The following is a 7542-nucleotide window of genomic DNA, read 5'->3' as shown; positions in this document are numbered from 1 at the left end:
TGTGGAAACGTTGCAAAAATCCTGTGTATACTGAACAGGAGACTGACTTTGTGAACAGTGGCCGTGCAATGCTAGTGTTTCTGGCATATGGTCACATTCTCTTCTGGTGCCATAATAATTTTACATCTATTAAGTTGGAAAAGCAAAAGAAAACTAATCCTGTGACTTCTTTTGGGGGGGGGGGGTGAGTGGTGAGAATAAGATGCAGATGCTCCTGCATTAACTGTGTCTATATTAATATTTAATATGCTATTGAATCTATATCTGGTAGGTCCGTGGCGGGATATGAAACATACACCAACACTTCATCGATCTGAAATATTCAGCTGCTCTCCACACAGCTGGCCGTTATAACAAATATTTATTGAAGTCTCTCCTTCTGTCAGATATCTATTAAAAGCTGCTGCTGACGTCAAAAGTGTCCGCCATCTTTGATGAGAGCTGCACTGCTCCCCCCCCCCCCCCCCCCCCCCCCCCATTGAAAAAGTGAGGAGGAATCAGCCGACGCGTAGCAGTGCCTTTGCAGCATCCCAGTCATATACAGAGAGAGAGAGAGAGAGAGGCTGGTATCGGTTAGCTGTTGATAGACGCAGGCATTTCCTCCCAAACTGACTGCGTGGCACCGACACCAGGCACAGGTAAGACTCAAGACTTTTTCTACTCCCTTTTTAACATTGATATTTCTTAAGCGGGTTGTATTTTGTGTGCCGTGAAGCAGCAGATGTTTGTTATTCATTAAACGCGAACATTGGACGTCTGATTTCTGAATGGTGGTGATGCAAGCTATAATACCAGCTTTTTTGGGGTTTCATCTTGTCTGGGAATATAGCGGATGATTTGCAGCATTGTTAGTGGGAAGAAATTGAAGAATGCAAGGAAAGCAATGCGTGACCTCCCGGGTGATACATCTCAAACGCGCAGTGGATTGCTGAGAGCATGGATGTGGTGCGCTATAATGCGTATATTCAATGTGGGCGTTTTCAATGTTTCAGCACCTTGGACAGCGCCGGAGTAGGAAACCACAGTGAGGAGGTGAACTGGATGTCTCAATGTCTAAACACCGCATTGTGAAAGAGGTTCGGGGTTGTGTCTGAGCCAAACATTTCTCCCAGCCATTTTAGAGAGGATGCTTTTCTTTAAACCAGTGTCGTGGCTGACTGGGAGCCTCGTCTCCCGCCTCAAAGCTGATAGACTCAGCAGGTAGACTGCTGATGTCGCAGCAAGATGGGGAATCAGGGACAACAAGCAACATCTGTCGCGCTCATGTCAGCCAGGAGAGAAAAACAGCATCCCCGCTGATGTGAGAAGAGGAGTCGGTGTGATTGCGGTGTATGTGGTCTGATGAGGAGAATATCACGTTACAGTAAACTGCGCCACGGTGGAAGTCGGTGTGAGGAGGGTAGCCGATATAAACAGGAGGAGGAGGGTGGGGGGGCTTGAGACATGATCCAGCTCCAGGAATGCGTCGCTTCCTTTTATTTGTATTTGTTTTTACGCAGTGTCATTACATAATAAATCCGTGGCACATTTACGCGACCGAAGCATGAAGGGAGCTCGAAAATATCCTGCTGGTATTATGGTAGTGGTGGTGGGGGGGTAATGGGAAGGAAGAGCCCCCCCCCTCCTCAGTATTCATTCATCAAACGCACATCAGTGTCAGTGAGCCCCGCACGCGCTGTCTGTCTGTCAATCACGCATGGCGCACAGAGGCTGGGTGCTAATTTTGTACCTGAGCACTCCACATGCGTAAGGCTACATGTATACTACGTACAAAGCTATGCAAACATTATGGCATTGTTTCCAAATGAGACTTTATTAGCTATTTTTCAAAAGCATGCATGAGCGGCCCAGACAGGTCTCTGCGTGCGTCTATGCGTGGCATTTACTATGTTATGTGTAATGATTTTTCACATGCCAAATTGAAATAACCTGTCTATTGGAAAACTTGGACGATTTTTGCAGGTATGGACGTTTTTGTGAGAAACGATGGTCGATGTCTGGATTGTGTGCGTTGAATTGACGCCCCTGTGCCGTCTGTCACGCACAGCGCACACTACCGTGGCTGCTAGTGAGAGATTCCCGAGACTCGTGATGCAGACATAGATGATGATGATTTTTGGCTATCCTGAGGTTTGACGATGCGGCAGATTAGATATTAAAGTCCTCTTGATCTCTGGCAACTGGAATTCTTTCATATTAGCTCACGTGGCTGTATGGCAGATGGTCGCTGCTGTCACTTGGGGGTTGATTGAGTGTTTTTTTCACATCACTGGGAATCCCGCATTGAGCTCTCTGACATGAGGATTACTTTTACAAAAAGATGTCCTCACATTCCTTTAGTGAGTTTGGGGGGATTTTTAATGACCTTGACATCACAGATTCGGTCTTGAAGTCAGAAGAAAACAAATATGAGTTCATTTCTAAAGGAAGTGTAGCCTGCAGTCTTCAGACTGTGGCAGCAGCGTATTCATTACAATGGCACATTATAGCATACAGTATATAGAGAGCACAGTGAAGCCCCCAAGAATGCTCCAGTTGCCATGACCGCTACACCATGTCGTGTTATGCGGCTTGCACTGTTTGGACTGCAGAGAGGGAGAGAGACCGAAACAGGGAGGGGGTGGTGGGGGGAGGGGTGACAGGCCTATACGGCACACACTGTGAAGGGGCTGCTCTCTAGATAAATGGTGACTCACAACACCATCACCATCCACTGATTGTTTCTCAGAAACACCCTGGCCATTGTTCATTTCACACGGGCGCTTTCACGCCTGCCTGTATTGCACCGTTCTGAAACGGAGCTGAAGCCTCAGTGATCGATGCTGGTGAACACTGAGCCGGCTGCGCATTGCGTGTTTTGGTGCAGGTACAGGTCTCATTTGTTTCCTATATCTCAAGTCTACGTCTGCATAAGCAACCACGCACATTAACCTCACACAGACACATTAATCCTCTCTCATTGGTCTTCAATGAATTGAGACAATGACATTTGATATTCTTAATTAGAACTTCCTCTTTGTCTGAGATGATGATCTTCAAGAATATAAGGATTATGTATCGTTATTGTACAACCCATTGTACAGCGAAATGCATTTATAGTCCCATTCTGTTACATAAGAACAATAAAAAAGGCAAAAAACTATTGCTTGTGGTAGAGTGTGGAATAATAGTGTGGCCTTCACTCATCAAACATCTTCAGTCTTGTTTCATATTTTACATTAGCAGTCATTTGCAAACAATGATTGCATGTATGTCATTTTCGGTGCAAACCCCATGTTTCACTCCACGTAATGACCAACAACGCAGCAGGGCCAGAATCACAGAAAAGCTGTTTACATTTGGACCTGAATCCAACATAGAGCTGGAGATAGAAAACAACTGAACCTGCTCAAAGAGGAAAGAGAACCATCAATAACTCTTTGCTCAAGGGCATTTTTAAGCAAAGAACTAGCAAATAACTACACCACTGCTTTGCTCCCTCTTTTGTAAACTCTGGATTGGGATTGTGAACTAAATGTACTGCGGATGTTTCTCACTCTCACGGTGCAGTTCAGGTTTTATCTGCACGACAAACAAAAATCATCCTCTTGGATTCAGCAGAGCTTGTTCTGCTGCTCTCGCATCAGTCACTTTGAAATGTCCCGAATAATACCCTGTGGTGGACAAGTATGCTGTTCTGTAGCACAGTGGTGCCCATTCTTGGTTCATAGTCCAGAGCCAGAGGAGACTTGGCTATTCTGTCTGAGTGTGTGTCTGCTTCTTGGAGTAAACATTACAGAGGTTATTTATTTTTCAGGGTTTTTTATTTTCTCGGTGCAAAATCATTATGACCTGGAAAACAAACATTTGTCATCATGACTTTAAAGTATCCACCTTTGTTTTTGACTTAACCAGGTGGTCAGCACATCACACATGTGCTTCACAATGTCTGGTTTTAGCTTTGAAACAATACATATTACAAACATTAAACTTTAGCTACGTAATATATTACAGAGGTCAAACCTTTGAAAGATATTTGATTAAGGGACAACTGCAGATTGAGTAAAAACTGTAAAATAGATTACAGAAACACAGAGATGATATAAATCCACTGACATAGGGCATAAGAGTTTGACATTTTGGGAAAAAAGCTTAATGGTTTTCTTGCAGATGAAAATATAGATTCCACTCTTTCATCTCTCTGTTAATTATGAAGCTACACCCAGCAGCTGGTTAGCGTAGTTTAGCTTAGTTTAGCTTAGCTTAAAGACTGGAAATTGGTTTGGCTTATTTATAGCTAATAGTTGAATTTGTATTCTATTGTTTCTGTATGTTGCACTTATGTTGCACTTCAAACTGGCTTATTTGAAGACAGTGTTCACTTAAACGATTGAAGCTATTGTACCTATAAGATTCTTGCTGTTCGGAGTTATATCCTCATGATTGTTTGCACTTTTTGTACGTCGCTTTGGACAAAAGCGTCAGCTAAATGAACTGTAATGTAATGAAACAGTGGAGAACAGCCAGCTTTGCTCTTTCAGAAGGTGTCAAAATCCAAAGTACAAAAACTGAAGTCTAAAAACATGTTTTTGTTTGAATCTTTTTAAACTGAGATTCAGGTAAAGCTTGATAAAAGTACAACAAAAATACCATGAATAATAAAACAAAAATTAATTGAATTTAATAAAAAAAAACAGTGTCATTTTTGCAACTTTTATTAAACAAATTAAAACAAACAAGATATAACATGATATTTAGTGAACTTATACAGAGCCAGACCAGCTGTTTTCAGCTAGACTAGACTAATGGGCTGCTGGTGGTAGCTTCATATATCTTCTCACCTAACTGAGATCTTTAAATTCAATTAGATTCCACTTCACTGTGATTGTACCGAGTACAGGTACTGAGACAACCTAATGCAGATCAAACTCTTGGCAAGAAAGTGAATAAACGCATTTCCTAAACTTTTCCTGTGAATGAAACAGAAGAGAAGAGTCCTGATGTTTCCAGTCTGGAGAGTTTATTTCTTCCACACTGTGAAAGCAATGTAAAGCAGTGGCAGTGAAAACGGCAAGTCAGGGTGAAAGGCAGGGTTTAGCTTTTTTGTGTCCAGTCAGCCCTCGCGAGGCAACCTCACTTTCTCACTCCACATGTGAACAACAACACAGAAACAAAATGGCTGCTCCAGAGGCCTTTGAGGCGAAGCATAAAGAACAAGTGTAGTGGTCAAACCTCAAACCACATCCAAATAAAAACTAATCGTTAAATTATCTTTCACTATGACGGAAATAGTTTGTTGCTTTTATTAGTTTGTATTGGAAAGAGACAGTGTTGTTGGTTCTATCTTTATTTAGCTATGCTACTGTTTGTTTTATGTTTTCTAAAGCTTGTCAGGTCGATAGGATTGTCTCATTGTGTTAAGTAGGGGAGTTACTTGCTTATTAATGGAGATGGGTCACAGTTATAAGCAGCACACTGTAGTTGTCAAGACTCCTTTCAGTGCTGACACAAAAGCCTGACTTCTCTAAATTTAGTGTAGTTTATCTTACCTCTGTCGTACCCTCTCGCAGAAAGGATATGACAGCTTCAGAGGGTTGATATTATCTCCCAAGGGATGCTCTTGCTTTTGAAGCTTTTCTAGAACTGAAAAAAAAAACTCCTGCTTCATTTTATCTTTTAAAGCCACATTTTATGAGACAGTTATCTTCGAGGCCAATCAACGGCGCTGTCAGGCACTGTCATCATTCTGCCATCTGTCCTCTCTCCCACTCTCACAGGGTTAGAGTTTTATTCTTTTGATTAATGAAAGAAATTTAGGGAGGGAAAGTGATTAAAGAGCCAGGGAATGAGAGACTATGGAGTCACACGGAGAGTAAACTGCCAAATGTCATAACTGTCTCCAATAAAGATAGTTGTTCCTGTTAAAACAGGAACAACTATCTGTTGTAGGAATACCTTTCCAAGGGGAACCGGGCAACACCATAAACAAAGAACACATAGTTACAGACAGAAAAGGATCAAGTAACACATTTCAAAGCGAAATTTCAAAATTGTGCCATTTCATATGGTATATGGGACAGAAAGCATATCTATTTTGAGGTAAATTGGAGAAATCAGAAGTACCTTTACTAATAAACATTGGGTCTCAGATTTGACTTCAGGCTGCTATTATTACAAGCTGATATTTTGGAGTGTGCGTGTGTAGAATATGACGCAGACTGCTCGGGTTTCACATTGATCTGTAGCTTCAAACATATCACTTTCCCCACGGCATGAGCCAGGGCTTCAGCAGCTTTCTTTTGTAAACCATCCGTGTACAACTAAAGTCTCTGTTTCCAGAATAAAAGCATGTAAAGATATTTTATCCCTATCAGTGAAGCATAAAGTCACCAATTAATCTGCTCAGGTCAAAATGAACACGCCCTCCGCCCTCTACGTTACATGGCATTGTGTGCTCAGGTGCAGGGACAATACGACTGTATCATTCTTCTGCAAACATGGCACTGTGCGGAGCGTGGAGACACTTTTAATTCAAGGCTCAGTGGAGTGTGTTACGGTATTGTTTCGGTAAAAGTGTTGAAATATGATTTATGATGCTGCAGTGCAGCTGACAGAGGTTGTTGGTGTGGATTAGCCTCTGCAATGCTTTTATATAAACTTTATGTATAAGATGGAGGGGATGTTTGATTCATTATAGAGTACACATTACTGCATTATAGGGCATAATGGCATGGTGTGATATATTTTGCATCTGGTTTGACTTTGTAATGAATTCATTTTGAGTATATCAACAAAAACATAATCACCAACTATTTTGATAATAGTTAAAGTACTTTTTCATGCAAAAATAGCCTCTCAAATGCAGATTACTTGCTTTTCTCAGTTTTTTAAATGTGATATTAAAGTTAATATCTTTGGATTTTGGACTGACAAAACAAGACATTTAAAGAGTTGAAGAAACCAGAATGGATATTTTGTCCCTATTTTCTGACCAACAATTAATCGATCAATCTAGAAAATAAGCAGTTTTTATGGCTTTTTAAGTATTTAACAGGCTCTTGTTTGACACTGAAGTGGCATGGCTACTATGGCTCCCTGGCCATGGATGAAGTAGAGCCTTTGTAGTCTTGAATGTGTCATATGTGAAACCTCTGGGGATCATTGATTGGACTTCTTTAGTGGAGTCTCCTGACTGTGAACTGTGAAATATGCTCCATGCAACAACTGTGACCAAAGGACTAATGAAAGACATCAATATTGATTAGGGCATAACAGTTTATTAGTCCGTTACTGTAGCCTTGCCAAAACATCAGGAGTTCTGCCTTCGTACTCTGCTGCTGGCTTGAACGTATCCTGCCTCGGATTCCATCAAACATGCAGATATAAAAAGGACATCTGCTGCATTTTTCACCCAGAGTGCCCTGACGTTTATTGCATCGTAAAACACGAGAGGTTGTGCTTCTAATTCAAAACAGGCTACAGGGTCCTGTACATAAATTGCTCGGTTGATTGTTGCTCATATGTTTATCTGCACCGCCTTCCTCTCAGACCCCTCGCCCCAAC

At 41.6% G+C, this 7542-nt stretch overlaps 1 protein-coding gene across 1 annotated transcript in view; it reads left to right on the top strand.

Annotated features, from left to right (window-relative positions):
- Positions 1–496: 496 nt before the first annotated feature.
- The window catches only part of snap25a (synaptosome associated protein 25a), a 47426-nt gene continuing 40380 nt past the window's right edge, over positions 497–7542 (top strand). The window contains exon 1 of the mRNA XM_029462938.1: positions 497–638. The gene's annotated coding sequence lies outside the window, so the exon portion shown is untranslated. The remainder of the gene's footprint in view (positions 639–7542) is intronic.

Source organism: Cottoperca gobio, chromosome 24, assembly GCF_900634415.1.
Source record: "Cottoperca gobio chromosome 24, fCotGob3.1, whole genome shotgun sequence".
In the NCBI taxonomy this organism is placed as follows: Eukaryota; Metazoa; Chordata; class Actinopteri; order Perciformes; family Bovichtidae; genus Cottoperca; species Cottoperca gobio.
The sequence above is the reverse complement of the archived record's forward strand: the minus strand, read 5'-3'. Positions and strand labels throughout refer to the sequence as shown.